This window comes from Cyprinus carpio, chromosome A25 (assembly GCF_018340385.1).
Source record: "Cyprinus carpio isolate SPL01 chromosome A25, ASM1834038v1, whole genome shotgun sequence".
NCBI classification, from domain to species: domain Eukaryota; kingdom Metazoa; phylum Chordata; class Actinopteri; order Cypriniformes; family Cyprinidae; genus Cyprinus; species Cyprinus carpio.
Genome location: NC_056596.1, coordinates 3,483,763 through 3,502,375, shown reverse-complemented (window position 1 = coordinate 3,502,375; position 18,613 = coordinate 3,483,763). Strand labels below are relative to the sequence as shown.

The window sequence follows — 18,613 nt, the reverse complement described above, 5'->3', positions numbered from 1 at the left end:
TAAGTAAAACTGCACTGGACTCATGAGTGCCACCGAGCATAGTGGGCAAAAAGACAAGCCGAAAAATGCCCAAAACTCATCTGAAACCAGACCAGCTGGACCAGGCTAAGACCACAACCGGCTTAGGCCGGTTTAAGTGGTGGTTTGCAGCAGTTATGGCCATAATACATGTCCAAAACTTTATTTTATCATAGTAAAAGTCTGTAAAAGCACTGTACACTGAAAAAAATTATACGTAAAATGTACTTAATTTGTCTTTTTTTTAAATTTTTTGCACACATATTTAAGTAAAATTAAAAGTAAAATCTACTTAACTAAGTTATGTAAAATCAGCAAAGGACATTTAACGTGGCCAGTTAGAGCCTGAAGAGTAATTTCTACTTAATTATTTTAAGTTTATTATGCATATACTATACTCAAATACATTTCACTCAGTCACAGTTTGTATACTTTACTCAAACAATGTAGCACCAATAAAACCATGCTATTAAAGAACGTGATTCACTAACAATTATGTAAATAAGCATATAGATTTCTTGTTATTCTTTTTAGGGTAATATATTATTTAGATTGAACTCAAATGAACACAGAGACTCAGTTCTTGGTACACATACACAATGACGCTAACAATCCGCGGACAGTGTTTGAGTATGAATGGGTCATTTTGTGTAGAAAATGAACTTCAGATGTCACAAAACAGCAAGTTACTAACGCTAACAACAAAAGCAAGCATAAAAACGTAAAAATTATTAATTATTCATGCCCCAATGCATGATGGGAACAGTTTGGTGGTATGAATTAATGTTGATTCAGCGACAGTAAAAATATCCTTGATTTCAAGAAAACCAGCAATTTAAAGTTTTTATATTTTAGGTTACTTTTTGTTTTCAGTGTAAGACTTATATCCTTAGATTGTATATCCTTCAATTTTATTCCAGTCATTTTAAAATAAATAAATAAAGTTTTCAACAAACCAATAAATAAATAAATAATAAAAATGGAATTTGTTACCTTTACATTGTCCAACAATTTTATGGATATTTCCTTTAACCCTGAAACACAACACATTTTTTTTTTTTTTTGCAGTGTACATATACAAACCCACAGAATGTTTTTTTACAGTGTATTTTTGTTAGTGAATAACTATGGTAAATTTCATAATGGCTGGCAGCTTAAAGATTGTGTATGGTCATATGACAGTATGAAGGTATTAATGTGTTTGTGTGTGTGTTTGAAGACTGAGATCCTGCTTTTGACCAGCTGCATGTGCTAATTGTGTTGTGCAGGTATGCCCACCTGTCTGCTTTGAGATCAGCTCCAATCATGCGTCCACACTGGCATCTGTTAGTTTTGTTCGTCGCGTGTGTTTGAGAGTTGTGTAGAGTTTTGTCGCTTTCTGACTCAGTGGAGTGAGAGATGATGAGACAGATATTCACTCCTCCACTCAACCTGATTCAATTCTGCTTCCTTATACACCCAGAACTAATGCAAGACTTCTCGCCGACTCATAGATAAATAACCTGTGTTTGGGAAGCTGAAACGGAAATGCTAGTGTTATATCTTGGTAGTGATCTCAAGTTCACAGAATTGACAGACACTCACACTCATAGATAACTAGGCTGTTCTCATCACTTTGATCAAAAAAAAAAAAAAAAAAGCATCTTCATCTTCATCATTTATAGTCTTTATTTGTATATATATATATATATATATATATATATAATATATATATATATATATATATATATATATATATATATATAAAGTCTAGTACCTTGCTCTAGGGTTTTGCTTTGATCTCGTCTGTGATTAGTGTGGTTTCTTTCAGTTCTTATGCATTCTTGTTACTAGTTTCATTTGACTTAAAGTAACTTTAACTAAAAATGATGATAATTTCATAATAATACAATTATAATTATTTATAATGTAATTATATTTTATACTTCAGAATATCAATGTCACCTATTGATAAATAATTTTAATATTTTATTGAATATTTATTTTATTATATTCATTAGTACAAATAATAATAATAATAATTAATTTAGCTCTATAATGCAATATAATTGCTCCATAATTATATTTGTTTTATAATAAAGTAACTAAAGTAAAATTATTATTATCTTTTAATTATTTACTTTATAAGATCACCAAGTAACTTATTTATGTTAATAATAATAATTATTATTATAAAACCTAATTAATTAAAATTAATTAATAATTAAATTAAATAAAACTTAATTATTATAAGTAACTTAATTTAATACATCTATATTAATTTGATTATATTAAATAAGAATAATGAACTTTGCTCTAATGCATTAGAATTGTTCTATAAAATATTGCTTTATTTTTATAATATTAATAAGTAACTTACTGATTATAACTATAAAAGTAAAATGTTTGCTCTATAGTGCAATACAATTGCACCATAAAAATATGTAATATACTATTAATGAATTGATAATAATATTAGTAAGTTACTTCTGCAAAATAATAAAATATTTTATAATAATATTTTACATATGTTTTATAATATCATTATGATCATAACAAAATTAATAATTATAATAAATTTATAATGTGAAGTAACATACTTAGTACTACTACTACTACTAATAATAATAATAACATTAAAAGAATGTTAAAGTTTTAGCAAAAACTATTTATATCTTTCTTTCATTTTTTTACAATATTAACCAGTAACTTAATAATAAAGGTAACTTTATAGCTTAAAGTATTTTTTTAGTACTTTGCTGTGGAGTTATGAAACGGTGGAGAAATCCTTACATGACATGAGGGATTTTTCTGCTTCAATCCTGTAGGTCTCTCATATAGCAAGCGTGAGCTCTCGTGTGGGCATGGTGTGAAACCCCCAGCGATTTCACGGTGCAGCGGGTACGGCGTGGGTGAGGCCCGGCCCGGCCGCTCAGCCTGATGCACCGCCATCATTCTGCCATCTGTTAATCTCTATTTCCAGCCCTGAGATCCGGATCCAAATCAAAGCCGGGCTGACAGGGCCCTCGGGCGCCTCTCATATGCTGTGAACTTCAGCGTGCTTTCTCATGTCAAACTTCCTCCTGCACCCAAACAGAGGTAATACTGGTCAAAAGATATTTTAAAATAAGTAACAGAAACTCCACATAGCACTGGCATCACATTTTTAAATCCTCTAAAAAAAGAGATGTCCAGAACAGAAAGTGTGCAGTGACATCAATGACAAACACTGTGGATAGAGAAAGCGTTAAATCAAAGACAGATGTGTCCTATGGAAACCAGAGGATGCATTCGGTAGAAGAGGAAAGAATGGTTTGAGTAAGTTCTTATCTGAATGATTTCTGAGTTTAAAGAGTTTCAACGTGCGCACAATACTCACGAGCTGCGGATCCTCGTCATGACTGACCGTTCTGCTGATCATCAAGACTTCAGCCTGTCAAAGTGCTGACATCACATCACCACGGCGATCAGTCGCTGTAGAAACAGCATCAGCACAATGAAAAACATCAGAATGACAGACTGACTGCTGGGACCATCACACCAAAATAGACATCCTGACAACTCACTCCAATGGTGCTTAACAAAATGAATTGATAATAATAATAATTATTATTATAGTTATTATTATTATTATTGATTACATTATTATTATAATTATTATTATTATTATTATTATTATTAATAATCACATTATAATTATTATTATTATTATCAATCATATATGGGTTAATATGTTGGTTAATATTTTTAAAGATGTACTGTAAATCGTATTTAATTTATTGTCTTTCATCAAAATATCACTGCTATATAATCAAAAAGGTGAATTTTAAATAATTGTACATAATGGCCCATGGTGCTGTGCTAGCTTATACAACGAAAACACAATTTATTAAGAAATATCATATATACGTTTCTTCCTTAAAAATAAATAAATATATAATTTAGTCAAACTTCTCTACCGTTTTAATTAGTGATACTGTTTTATGTTTATTAAGCTGCTTAAAACAGCAGAATATATTTCTTATGCAAACAATGAAAAAGAAAAATCGCATTTACAATAAAATTAAAACGTATTTCCTATTTTTATACTTACACAATAGTTAATACATTAACATTAAAAATAAAATAACAATAACAAGTTAGCTATTCAATCATTCTACATGTATAAACAATTATGGATGGATTTCTGTAGCTGCTTTTTGTGTGCATCACATCTCATAATTGAGCCGTTGCTGACATCTAGCGGTGATTACATTTACTGCACCAGCGTGACGCTTACGTACCCGTGATGTCACCTACGTTTCTCCAACGTCACTACGTTCCCATGATGCACCGCGAAAGTAGGTGAAAATAAATTTTTAAATGCTGTTTTTGCTTATTTGTACTTTTTTAAACAAAGCACTAGACTGCTATGCATACTCGTGTCGTCTTCGCTTCTCGATCGGTCATCTTGTCGTGAGCGTCAGTCGGTCACCGTCTCTGTGAAATGATTCGTGTTTGAACTAAAGCTGACTTTAAGTTATTCCTCTTCAGCTTTGCGCAGTGGCAGTATCGTAGCCTATGAGGTTTATCCGAGGCGCGATTATTGCTAATTGAAAACTTTACCCAATACCCCGCCATGACGACTTGAAATATAGTCGGCTTTGGCAATTTTTGACGGTCTTTACGGAGACTGGTAATTTTGGTAAAGAAAGAATGTGTGTATTAGCTGTGTTTTATAACAATTGTGGATTAGACATTCTGTCTTAGTTTAAAGCTGTTTATTTAGCAAAGTTTTCTTGTAGTTTATTTGATATTTATTTTACTGAAGTTATAACTGATGTAATACACATTATTATTTATCTTGGGTTGAGCATATATTTTTTGTTTGGCGGGAACAGCAGCTACGCTAATCATCTCTGTATTTGTATATCTGTTTCTGTAACTTATAGGAATTACACCAGCTTTAGGCTGGATCCAGCTCTTACAAAGACCTGAGGAGAGATGATACACCACTCTGAAACAACATAAACTACCACATTTTGCTAAAAAGTTTGATTGCAACGTATAATCATTGCCGTTGTTCTGACGGAACACCACCTTCGGTTAATGCGCATGCGCAGCAGTGAAATTGGTGGAATTTAACTGAATAAACTGTATTTTTATTAAACCAGGGGGTATCAAAACAGCATACCCCTTTATAAACTGTATTTGTATTAAACCAGGGGCTATCAAAACAGCATACCCCCATTCAAAGTAGGCTAAATTGACAGACTCCGCTATAAAACTCAACTTCCGGTATGCTATTCTGACAAAGTATGCTACATCGACAGAACACCGTTAATAGTGTTCATCGTCTGTCTGATTACGCCATATGACAGAGTCACCACTGACGAGGTAATACTAAATATATTGTATCGTCAAAAACGCTATACAAATAAACTTTAATTGAATTGAATATAATATAAAGATCCTAGTGATCTTTAAATTTTTTTTTTTTAATAAAATCATGGTATTATTTTCTTTAAAAACGAGATGAAAGAAAAGAAAAAAATCTCTAAAGGGGTCATGAATTGAGAAATCAACTTTTACTTGAGTTTTTGATATAGAAGAGATCGTTGTACTAAAAGACTGGAACGTGCTTATCTGTGATGTAATAAATCAGGGGTGGCGAACGTCGGTCCTGGAGAGACGCAGCCATGCTGTTTTGCTTAAACCCTAATCAACCACGCATGAACAAGATAATAAAGGTCTGAAGGGTAACTAGGAAGCGACAGGCAGGTGGAGCTGAACTCTTCAGGGCTGCAGCTCTCCAGGACCGGAGTTCGCCGCCCCTCTAATAAATAGAAGAATATTATCAACGACTAATTCTGTAGCCCCGCCCACTGATTCGCACATGACATAGTACGGAAATAACTTAAAGTGATACTCCACCCAAAAATGATTATTATTATTATTTTTTTTTATAAATGCAAAAGCTTCGCTTGTCTTCGGAACACAATTTAAGATATTTTGGATGAAAACCGGGAGGCTTGAGACTGTCCCATAGACTGCCAAGTAAATAACAGTGTCAAGGTACATTAAAGGTATGAAAGTCGTCGTCAGAATACTCCATCTGCCATCGGACGTGCAATCTGGGTTATATGAAGTGACGGGAACACTTTTTGTAAGCGAAGAAAACTAAAATAACGACTTTATTCAATAATTCCTTTGTCAACGGTCTCCTCTGTGTCTCTCCATATCACCGTATGCTGCGTATGCTCTTCTGTGTCATCCGCACCACAAGGATGCGCTGTTTCTACGTGTATTTAGCTTTGATTTGAAAGAAAAGAGCGCATCCTTGTGGCGCGGATGATACAGAAGAGCATACACAGCATACGGTGATTCAGACGGTAATTGTTTCTCATGTGGACGTCTGTAAAAATAAATGTACATATCACCTCAGTGATAAAACTCATGGATTCGGATGGCGATATATTCACAGAGGAGGAGTGAGTTCTGTGATCCTATGAACCTGAGAACGGGCTGCTCAAGTGACCAGTCACAATTGTCTGCTGCAAATAAAATGAATTTTATTTACAAATGTATTCTTATTATTCCAAGCACATTTTATAATATATAATCCTATTTATTATTTGATTATTTAAATCTCCTGTTTAAAAAGGTGCTATAGTTGTATATAATTATATGCGATATAGTTATGTAACCTATATATCCGTTTATAATACACATTTTAAAACTGTATTCCATACCTACTGCTGCCATAATAAAGACCCATTTCGAATGTTTGCGTGCTTTTCTTCTCTTTCTGCTCCCAGTTGCTGTGAGCAGTTATGAAGTATTGTTCTTTTCAATACTTTCCAGCATTTCAGAAATAAATATGTATGCAAATTACACCGAGGTACAACGTACCTTACGGTGTTCTGGACATAGGCGGAGTTTCACTTTTATGCTGGGGGGGGATGTATTTAGCTTTGATTTGAAAGAAAACAACTTTTTTATATGTTCTACATTTTATATGTTTATATAACATATATTCAACATTAAAAATACATAAAATAAAATGACTCAGAAAAGCCGCCTCTTTTTCCGAATTGCGATGACCAGGGGCGCCTGCAGGATTTTTTTTTTGGGGGGGGGGGGGGGGGTAACAAAATGGTAAAATACATGTATAAAGAGCATGCTCACAGATGAAGACGGAGAACAAAACAGCTTTGGATGAAGTGGATTAGAGCCCTGCACGGGCCTCAAATATACAGCGGTTACGGAAAGTATTCAGACCCCCTTAAATTTTTCACACTTTGTTATATTGCAGCCATTTGCTAAAATCATTTAAGTTATTTTTTTTCCTCATTTATGTACACACAGCACCCCATATTGACAGAAAAAAACAGAATTGTTGACATTTTTGCACATTTATTAAAAAAGAAAAACTGATATATCACATGGTCCTAAGTATTCAGACCCTTTGCTCAGTATTTAATAGAAGCACCCCTTGGATCTAATACAACCATGAGTCTTTTTGGGAAAGATGCAACAAGTTTTTCACACCTGGATTTGGGAAAAAAATGATTTTAGCAAATGGCTGCAATATAACAAAAAAAATTAAGGGGGTCTGAATACTTTCCGTACCCACTGGTCCTATCTAGTCTTTTTTTCCCAAAAAAAAGCTTAAACTACTGTTTCAACTGTTCAGTTTTGTATGTAATGGAAAAGTGATTATATTTCATTTTGGTTTTATATAAAGTCAATTTTGAAAAAAGTTTGGAGCATTTTTTGTTCGTTAAATGTACGTTTTTTGTAATGTAAATTATAAGGACCAAGCAGCCAGAGGCATAGTGAATTGATCATATATATTTGATCAATTTAGCCTTCTCAAATCATCACGACTTGCCTAAAATAAAATCTATATATAAAACATTTCTAGCATATCACAATGTTTGTTTAAAGGTTTAACCTAAATGTGCGCTGTTAGAGCATATCCAAGTGTTTGAGCGGAGAGTGGAAGCGCTTTGCAGGACACCGAGGCACCAGCGCCTTGCATTTTTTCAGTGGAAACAAGCAGTCATTTTTTCTCATAAAAGTAAGAGTAATACATCATTCTAAACTATAAAGGGTCTAATTTTATTTGTGTGGACTCACAATATCAACAAAACGTTGTGTGTGTGTGTGTGTGTGTGTGTGTGTGTGTGTGTGTGTGTATCTATATGTATATGTATATATATATATATATATATATATATATATATATATATATACGAATATATATATATATACGAAGCTTTAAATTACTACTTTAAAACAAAATAATGCAAAAATAGAAACTCTTTCATTATGTAATTTGTTCATTTCTCTCTAAAGGCACATCCAATGAGGAGATGGCGAGTCATTTTTTTCATCTCCATAATTGATGGATGTCTTAAATATAATAATAAGGAAAAGCCTAAAACTGGCCCGATTATGATTTGCGTTTTATATTATAATTCTGTCCAATTAAAAAATAAAACACAAATTATAATGGCATATATGTAAAACGTTGCCCTATAATTGTATAGCTGCTTAGATTTTTATGTTGCTCTGTTCTGAATACCTTAAAATTTAAAGGATTTGCTGCATTTTTTTAAGGTCCATGCAGCAAATGCTTTACAAACTGCTTTAAAAATTACTTTCTTGCATTCTAGACACTTTTAAAGTACTTTTCACTCTAAAGTTGTAAAACATTGTCATGAATTTGTTGTATTCCCATTTGTAAAATAGCCAACAAATTGTTGTGGGCTAACCCGATCTGATGAAAGTGCGTATAGCACGATGTTCTGCTTCTATTTGGCGTAATATTTACAGATTCTCCTAATAACTTAAACTTTCAGATGAAGCTGAACCAGTGGGCAGCGTCAGTGCAAACTGCACTAGTCTGAAAAAGTTTGGATATTTTTATTTCGTAGTCTACTTCGTCTTTAAGTTTCTCAAGAGTAATCGGCGATACGATCACACATTTCACAAGATCCACTTCAGCTGTCACAAGCCCAGGGTGAATCTTTAGGCTTGCGTATGGCTTAAACTGAATACATGCATCAAACGCCAAACAAAGAAAAGTGATATGAGTAATGGGGGGCATGTGCCCCAGTAGAGCTTATGTCTAGCAATGCCCCTGCTCTGAAACATGAGAACACAAAACCAAACTGATGAAAGCGTAAACAATCCTAACGTGTCATTACGTAACATCATACTTTCAGTGATTGTATTTTCATGAGGAAATTATGTATGCATTTTCATTCATTCACAGGCTATGGTTGCTATAACATTTTAGTTCAAAATTGTCAGTGCCATTGTTTAAACAAAACGCTCTATTGACTAAGGTTTCATACACGTTCAGTTGTTATGCTTTCAAATTTGTATTTATGTATGTATTTTTACAGTATATCCACCTCCTGAATTACTACACCACTTGTGCAGTCACAATTCTATAATGGTAATTCTATAATGGCCAATGTTTTGTGTGTAATGTGTGTGACATTTTTTTGGTATGACATTAAAATTCCTTTTAGAATAATTGAGTATAAATAGGATAGGCAAAACAAATGTGATAATTTTTTTTATACCTTTTATTTATACTTAACTGTTGACACGGAAATGACATAGAATTTACAGTACAAATATTTTGAGCGTCCCTCATTTTCATATCTTTCTTTTTTTTTATAAGTAATCACAATTGTCCTTTATTTTCCTTTTCTGAAGTTGGCAACCCTACCTAGCGGCAACAGTTTAAAAGTAGTCCAACATGTAATCCTGCTGCAGGTAGCCTAGTTAATGTGTAAATTCTTAAAGGGTATACCTCAGATGCCCATTTTCCAGTTAGTATTATTTAGGGTGTCTTCATGAAATGTCTGTAACATACTTTCCTTAAAATTCCTCGTGTAAACAACTCCCTTATTACCTTGTCAAAAACGGGGTATTCCAGAAAGCAGGTTATGTGACACCCAGGTATGTTTAAGGATAAGGAAGTGGATAAACTCAGCTTTCGGTTCCAAAAACGGAGGTAACTCTCAGGGTATGCAAGTAGCCATAGCTACTTATTCTCTGAACATAACCTGCTCCGGAGCAGGTTTAGTTTACTTCAGAGCTATCAGCACATGTGTGACCTATTGACGAGACTCCAGTAGGCATAGCAGATTGCGTGCGGTATGATATTACAATATATAGATATATAACATACAATTTTATAGTGGGTTAATCTCATCAGCGTCAGTGAGGCAATAAGCCTGCAGCACTAGCCGGTGTGTTCGACTAGAGGCGCGGCACAGATCGATCAGTGTTTGACATCCACGAGAGCAATTTGAAAGTGCACAGAGCAGTCTGCACTCTTGTCAGGGCCGTGCACAGACATTTTGAGGGGCAGTGGCTCAAACCAAAAAAGGGGCACCAGTGGGGTGGGTGCTAGTTAATACAAATTATCCCCTGTTACAAATATACAATTAAAAGAAAAGACAGCACACTCTGTAATAATTTCAGACTTTATTGTAGATGTTTTGATAAAAGTGGGCCCTCCCTCACTCTCTGAACCTGCTTCTGCCTCATCTTCAATGGAAGTAGGGGGAGAGTGGGGTAAGTTGAGCCACCCCCATTTCTTGGCAGCTGTACACTTTTACTGTCTTGTGACCATATATTTTGGAACCACCCATCATTTCTGCCAGACTGTGAAAAGGAGAAACTGCTGTTGGGTAAATCAAGTCAGCATTTTAACTTAACTACAGTGCCTTATGTTGGGGTAAGTTAAATCTCTGAATTATAAACTGTTATTTTAATGTGATATTAAATGTGATATTACTGGTTTAGTTTATCAATACGTACATATTATTTGTTATTTATTTGATAGGGACAGTGTACAAGTGCACCAAATCCTTCTCTGATAAGAACCAGAAAAGGCTTTTCATCGCATTATAATCAGATATATATTTCCACCTGTAGTCACTAATGTCTCTGTTTAGTCTGTTTTTAGGAAGGCTACAGCTTTGGTGTTCAACATTTTTCAGAAATCCAAACAATTAAATATTGAAATTTAAACTTTATTTGGTTGGTTGTATGTTGTTAATGTTAACTTCATGAAAATAAATATGACTGTTTGTAAAAGGAAATTATTAAATACATTTTTTAAATCAGATTTGGTCAGATGGTCACTTTACACCCAGATGGAGCATCTTACCCACTGACTCGACTCGGGTCAACTTACCCCTAAACCAGGGCAAACTGAGCCATGGGAACACTTTTTGATAAGAAGCCATATTTTTAGAACCCTTTAGATACATTCTGATTATTTAAAATGATAGGAATACTTTCATTTGGGATAGGATAGATACATTCATTGTACTTCTTCATCATTTATAATTATATTGAGTATGATAAAATAAAAATATATGATTTCTTTTATTTGTGTTAGGATTTTAATTTATTATTCTACAGCATAAATCTATATTATATACTAATAAACATAATTTATAGAACATTAATATTATTTTTTAACTATTTATAGGCCTACTATTAATATGGTTTTAATAAAATATGATGTGTTATAGATTACTAGTATCAAGACAAGTCATTATAATGGGAAATATACTTAATTATACAGGGTTTAAGTTTTGAAAAATTGTTAATTTTTTTATGTTGTTTTTTATGTTCTCTTTTTGTGTTTTTGTTTTTGCAATGTTGAACTACCTTTAGCAGCCTGCCTTGTCTCTGTCTCTCTGTCTCTGTCTTCTTTTTTGCAAAGGCATTTTTTTTTCTACAAAATGTGCCAACAACAGATAATTTTGTGTTATTTATATTAGATCTGATCTGGTACAATAATTTTATTAGACATTCTAATTCTAAGAAAGTGGATATTTTGTTGTTATCACTTTTAAAAGACAGAGAGCAAATCATTACCGGCAGAAATACAAAAACAAACTACCAAATTACTAATTCAGCGAATCATCCACTAACTGTAATGTAGATTGTAATGCATCTACGAGTTAATGCAACGAGCTTCGGAACTGTGGTCTGTTGCGGAGCGGGGGGGAAAACACGGAGCGGATTAGCGGAATCAGCGGATCTTTAGCGTAGCGGGAACAGACAGCTTTGAGCTGGGGTGATGGGGGATTGGTGACAGGGGCAACTCAATCGATGAGGGAAAAGGGGCAGTAGCTCTGGCCACCGGGCCACCTCCCTGTGCACAGTCCTGGCTCTCGTGGTACTGTAATGGTGCTTTTCCACTGCGTGGTATTACTCAGCTCAGTAAGGTATGGTACGGCTCGGCTCCGCACAGTTTGCATTTCCACTGCAGTTTAGTATCGCTTTAGAACGTTTAGGATTATTTACATGTCGTTATAGCTGTGCCGCCTCTACTGCCACGACTCCTAAAAAAAACTTCTTCATTCCGCGTCGCTCCATCAAGCCCTCGCTGGATCCACTCCTTTACTATCAACGAGAGGAACGTCTGTACTTCCGTAACAGACATCAAAACTATTTGGTTGTTAAAAAAAGGTGCGCTCATTCAAAACAGTTGTGTTCGATCATTGGCTGGCTGGCTGTGCTGATTTAAATCTAGCAGTTCTTTTGTGTTTGTTTCTCAAGTCATTGATGCATGTAGCGATGATTCTCTCCAGCCAATCCGTGATCAGCAGAGCTTACACATCACGTTTCGGTAATGGTACGGTTCACTTAGAACCTCAACCAAGGTGGTACTAAAAAAAAGTACCAGGTACTGTACCCAGTGGAAACCCCCCCAAAAGTGAACCTACCGATCCGTACCATGCCGTATACCATGCAGTGGAAAAGCGGCTTAATACACCCATTGGTCTCCATAGTCGGTCCACATCAAGTTTACACCAGTGTCGGCTTGTCGGGGGAGGCAGGGGCGGGGGAGGTTGGGGAGGAATTTTTTGGTGAAAATTTTGAGGTTTTAATGTGGATGATTTTATGTATTTGTTTTTGTTCATGTCTCAGAATTTAGATTTTTTGTTTGTAATTTCACAGCTGTAATACCATAACATGTTACTGAAGTTGGAAAGTGCCGCTTTTCTATCGCGAATGTGGCGAATCTGCTGATGTAATTACAACCGCTAGGTGACAGAGAAGGGGAGGGGGAGGCCGGGGGAGAGCTGCAGCATCAAGTGTTCACTTTCAGAGCTGAGAAGTGTTGAGAAAAGAAACCTTGCAAAGGAGGCTAGCCTCCCTTCTGGTATATAAACCGATCTTCTTGTATAAGTAAATTGGTTGATTTTGTTTTGTTAGTTTGAAGGTGTCCCGATAATGTACCAAGTACTTATGATGAGTAAGTGACGTTAGCAATATTGAATATTTGATCGCCAACAGATTTACCAAGCTGTCATTCAAACAGTATATATACAAATGAAAAAAAAGGGAGAACACCCCTCAGATGGATATAGGCTACATCAGTCAGCTAAAATAAATGGCACAACAGGCATCTCTCTTTTAACACAGACTTTTAAAGAAGGGATGGATGTTTGCTTCAAGTGATAGGACAGGTAAGTGAAATTATATTATCTTGCTGTATGTGTGTCGTTTTCCTTAAGTTTTCTGACTAAAAGCCACCAAAAAGCCATTTTAAAGTGGTTAAGCATATAATAATAATAATAATAACAATCGGCAGGGATCCCCAGACCAATACAATTCTATTTTAAAACCCACGAGCCGCCACTGGTTTACACCAGTTACACTCAGAGATGTGTCCCATACATGAGGCTGCCAGCCCCCTTAGATGTAAGGCTACATTTACACTGGTGCATTTTTGTTGGACATATAATGCTACTAAAAAGAACATTATTTTGTGTATTTGGTGTAATGCAATGTGTTTATGCAGTTTTAGGTATTTTACATATAATGTACATTATTGTTTCTCCTCTGTGCCCCACCTTTCTGAAACGCGTTGATTTTTACAAAGCTCATTGTTCTGAAAAAGGGAGGTGTGCTCTGATTGGCCAGCTATCCAGTGCGTTGTGATTGGCCGAATGCCTCAAGCGTGTGACGGAAATGTTACGTTGTCTTAACATACTATGCTGTCTCCCAGGCCAGCAGCACGAGACTCAGTCCAGCTGCTCTGCTCGTGCACATCCAATCATCGGTTCTCTTTTAGTAGTTCGCTAAGTTCGTTTGTTGCATCCAGTGGGGACATAATTACTGATTATAATGACTTATACTGTCCTTTTTACGCATTGCGTTGCGTATCGTGCAGTGTAAATATAAAACCATATCTGCATTTGTGATCGGAGAAACAACAAACAACAAGCCTTCTCTACTGCTCAAAACTTGCGTTTGGATCATCAGTGGCAAATTATTTCAATATAAAAAACGTACTTACAGGCTGTGAGTCAGAAGTGCCAGACTATTTGGGTTGGACTGTTCTGGAACAGTGTTGAAATACAACTTAACCACTGATTCTAGCCGTGTCCTCTTTTGGAAGGCCAAGCAAAGTAGTTTCGCTTTCACAACGAAACACACGGTGTCTCCACGACATGGTGGCAGCGGAGGCAACAACAATACTACAGAGAGAATAAAAGTTACGCCTTCTTTCTTAGCGTGAACATTTGGGCGGTGTTATGCAAATCTTCCCACACTGTGATGTAGAGATGTGGGGGCGTGTTAGAACGAGCCGTATTAGGGGGGTGTGGTTGACTCTTAACTTTTATAAAGAATATCTCTTTGGATTTGAGACTTTAGTCTTCGCAACTTTTACAAATTTTATTTATGCACCAAGAGCTTGTAACACTTCAAAGGGGAAGGGAAAATTGAAATAGCATCATACGACCCATTTAAAATGAAAACGATCTTCGTCATACTGGCATTTCCACTGCGTTTCAAGCCGACTTTCCAGTATCTCTAACAAGCGACAGACCGGAAGTCATTCATTTCCAATTGGAGAGTGCGAGAGCTGCGTGGAGTTCCGATCATATGTAGATGTCTGTTCATACTACACGACCGAAAGCGAGTGTTATGTGACCATTCATGCAAACTGTAGCATCATGCTACATAAGACAATAAATAAGATTTATGTTCTGCTTTTACTCAAAACTCACTTTAAACCACCATCGAGTGCTTTTAATAACTTCCGATTGCAGTCTAATGTGTGTTTTGGCCATGTAATGTTGCTGAAATTAAATATGTTATTACCTCTGGGTCAGAGTAGCGATCATGGAAGAGAGAACACAGGCAGACAGCGCTGGAAGCTGCTAATGCTCATCAGTAATCAGTGGGAAAATAAATAGAAATCATCTGACTTCTGATGTCTGAGCAATGAGGTTTAAAATGAACATGCACTAGTGTAAATGTAGCCTAACAGATGTGTAAATGGAAGACTATTTGAGCTTTATTAAAACTATTTGCATTGATTTGTGTTGGTTACATTTTGTTCCTTTGTGCAGTGGCTCAGCAGGAGATGAGTCTTTGAGTTTGTATAAACATCAACAAGCTGAAAAATAAAACCAAAGTGTTTTTATTTCTTTTTTTTTAGATAATGTAATTTTGTTACTGTTACAATTGATTTCATAAAATTTGTTATCGAAAAAAGTATCATTCAGGAACCGGTATCGAAGTCAAGGTATCGGTATTGGTATCGATATTAAAAATTTTTGGAACGTACCCTACCCTACTCATTACCAGTTACTCCTTTCAGTAGTAATATTATTAATGTACTTATTACTTTCTGGCAACAGTAAATAGTTATATTACTAGTCACTCTGTCATGTCTTTGAAACACCTCTCGGGCATGCAAGTGCAGCTCCTATCTCTTTGAAACATCAAATTCTCCAAAACCGTTCACAACAATTGTCTCATAAATGTTGTTTCTTCTGCTCAAATAGCTTTAATAAGTGTTATTTTTTTGTGCTCAAATAGCGTTAAAAGCGTATTTTTCATGCTGTGAACACAGACCAGCCTAATCTTATGAAAACTGTATTGATGAAAAGAAGCACACAGAGTGGCCAAATTCTGGTGTCCGAAAACACACAGAGCACACTCAAAACTGCTAAATGTGGACAAACTGGGAACCCCAATCCATGTAATAATCTACACCAGCACAAACAACCTGAGAGCCCAACAGGATAGGGTGGCTCCATCACTACAAACAGTGATGGAAAAGGCCTCAACCACCTTCCCAAATGCTAACATCATTATCTCCTCACTGCTGTCCTGAAAAGACTACCACCCTGACACTATCCAGCAGATGAATGCAAAACTCTCTCACGCCTGGGCTGCGAATGTGAAAACCCAATGTGCACCTGACACACACCACCCAACCCTGGACCTCACATGCTTCTACGACCATGTCCATCGGTACAAAACAGCTGTTCCTCTCTTTGCCGAGACCCCTAAAAAATGTGGCCCTGAATCAGAACCCAAAACAGCATCTGCAGGATCAACAACCTCCACTCAGACCTGTAAAACACAGGGTACCATCAGTGACAACACACAGAAAACTGCAAAGGCCTTTGCATACTTAGTGCAATAATTTTTAATTTTATCTTTAAAGGGGTCATCAGATGCCCAATTGCTATAAGTTGATATGATTCTTTAGGGTCTTGATGAAAAGTCTATAACATAATTTGGTTAAAATTTCTCAATGGTACTGTAAAGAACACCTTTTTTACCCTGTCAAAATGAGCTCTGTTTTTAGCAAGCCATTCTAGTCCATTTTGCTTTAAATGCTAATGAGCTGTGCTGACCCTGCCCCTCTCTTCTGTGGGGTGAGAGCAGTACTGTTTACTTTAGCTGCAAAACTTGCGTGCATCTTACATATTAGGAAAGGCGATTTGCAAAGATTAATAAAAAACCTTATACTCCCTTTTTCTGTAGATGAAGTTCGATCACGAATGATTTGCGTGAACACAGACGCATTTAGGCAGATTGGGGATCGTGCATTCCCTTCACAATGAAAGTAACATTAATCCTCTGTGTCTTCAGGGGCTCAGATGTCAGAAGTAAACGACGACTACTATGTTCATTATTACATCCAACAACAAAAACACCTCAATCGCTTAATCGGAGACATTATTGTCTTCCACCAATAAACATTAACTTGTTACAGTGTTTTATAATTTATACTGATAACTACTATATATGACAATAAAATAAATAATATAATAACCATATTAGAATAATATAATATTACCAAAAATAGTTGAAAATGTCCCATTTAATAGGTTTGTGTTTTAAGTCACTAATTCAATTTTTGTTCTGTTCTCTGAAAACAGAAAAAAATCTCTTAATGAGAACAGTGTGTTTTTGGGAATTGAGTGTTTTTAAAATACAGTACCCTATGTAAACACAGAGAGTAGGAGAGAAGCAAACTGATGAACAGGTGATACTAGGCAAATGCAAATGTGATGCAGTGACATTGATTTGCTAATTTAGCGACTTTTCCATTGAAAATAGTTGGCCAGACTGGGTAGAGCACATAATGTTATTGCTTTGCTCATAGAGTATTTAATGCTTAGCATTTAGCATTCTAACGTGCTCTTTTTAACAACCTACAATCTTATAATTCAGTTGTGTAACACAAGACGTTAATTGTTGGACTGGAGTGGTGTGGATTACTTGTGGAGTATTGTTAAGTTTTTATCAGCTGTTTGGACTCTCAGTCTGACAACACGAGGATCCGGTGTCACTGTATCTGGTTGTTTGGAGATTTTACTCCTCTCAAAACGGTGAAAAAATAAAGTTGAGAGCATTTTATACTGGCCCAGATATGGTCAAGTGTAAAATGGAATGTGTAAACTCAACTGGATAGCAATCCTATCATTCGTGAAGTGCACTGTCCTCAGAACATTTAAAACAATTATGTTAGACCACGGGGAGTTTTTATACAAGAGATAAATTAAACGAGTGCTGACTCTATTTCACAGAGTAAGTTAGTAATAATGCTGATTTGTTACTTGAGCTCATTTGAATGTGATCCAGATCACAAGACACTTATGGGGTTTGTTTCCTGATGAGAAAACAATAACTTTAAAACAATGCTGAATGCATTTCAACTGAAATTGAGAGTAATCATGCTCAAAAACAGTCCCTAAATCCCTAAATGCAAATGAGCTGTTTTTTTATGCAAAACCTCTCAGGCAAATACTCATAGGGAAATATGGAGTTGGGCAACCAGTGTGCCGACAGAACAGCATTCTACAAATAACACATACAGGGTATAGTTTGTGTGTGTTTTTTCATGTGGGTTTTTTTTTTTAGCGTTTTTTACACATACAGGGTATAGTTTGTTTTTTTTTTTTAGTGTTTTTTAATTAAAATTAGGCATATGCTATTTGTACTAAGTGCAAATACCAACAGATGCTATTTACTCCTAATCATCAACACATATAGTGCAAGTTTACCCTTTGTTATTCTTCTAGTTATTTACTTATAGCAGCTAATGAATCGGAAGTCTGACATTTGCAGAAAATAGCTTACTTCTGCGGTGGATACGTAAGCTGACCACTTTCTGTTCAAGAATAGGAACAAATAAATAATTTTCTCAAAAAAAAAAATAAGATGACAACAGAGCATTGACTCTTTATTGGCACTACAATGTATTAAGTGACAATATTGATCCAGTAAACATGCAAAGGTGAAGGACTGATGACACTTTGACTTTTTGGTGACA

The 18,613-nt window shown here is 35.5% G+C and overlaps 1 long non-coding RNA gene and 1 other non-coding gene across 2 annotated transcripts; one reads left to right on the top strand and one right to left on the bottom strand.

Annotated features, from left to right (window-relative positions):
* Nucleotides 1–1,245: 1,245 nt before the first annotated feature.
* On the bottom strand, nt 1,246–3,520 carry LOC122135718. Its single transcript, XR_006153648.1, has 3 exons — nt 3,377–3,520; nt 2,791–3,080; nt 1,246–1,534 (listed from the first exon to the last, which is right to left on the bottom strand). It is a non-coding gene; the product is annotated as an uncharacterized LOC122135718 (long non-coding RNA).
* Nucleotides 3,521–4,528: 1,008 nt separating this feature from the next.
* Nucleotides 4,529–4,669, top strand: LOC122135740. The gene has a single exon (XR_006153662.1). It is a non-coding gene; the product is annotated as a U4 spliceosomal RNA (small nuclear RNA).
* The last annotated feature ends 13,944 nt before the right edge of the window (nt 4,670–18,613 follow it).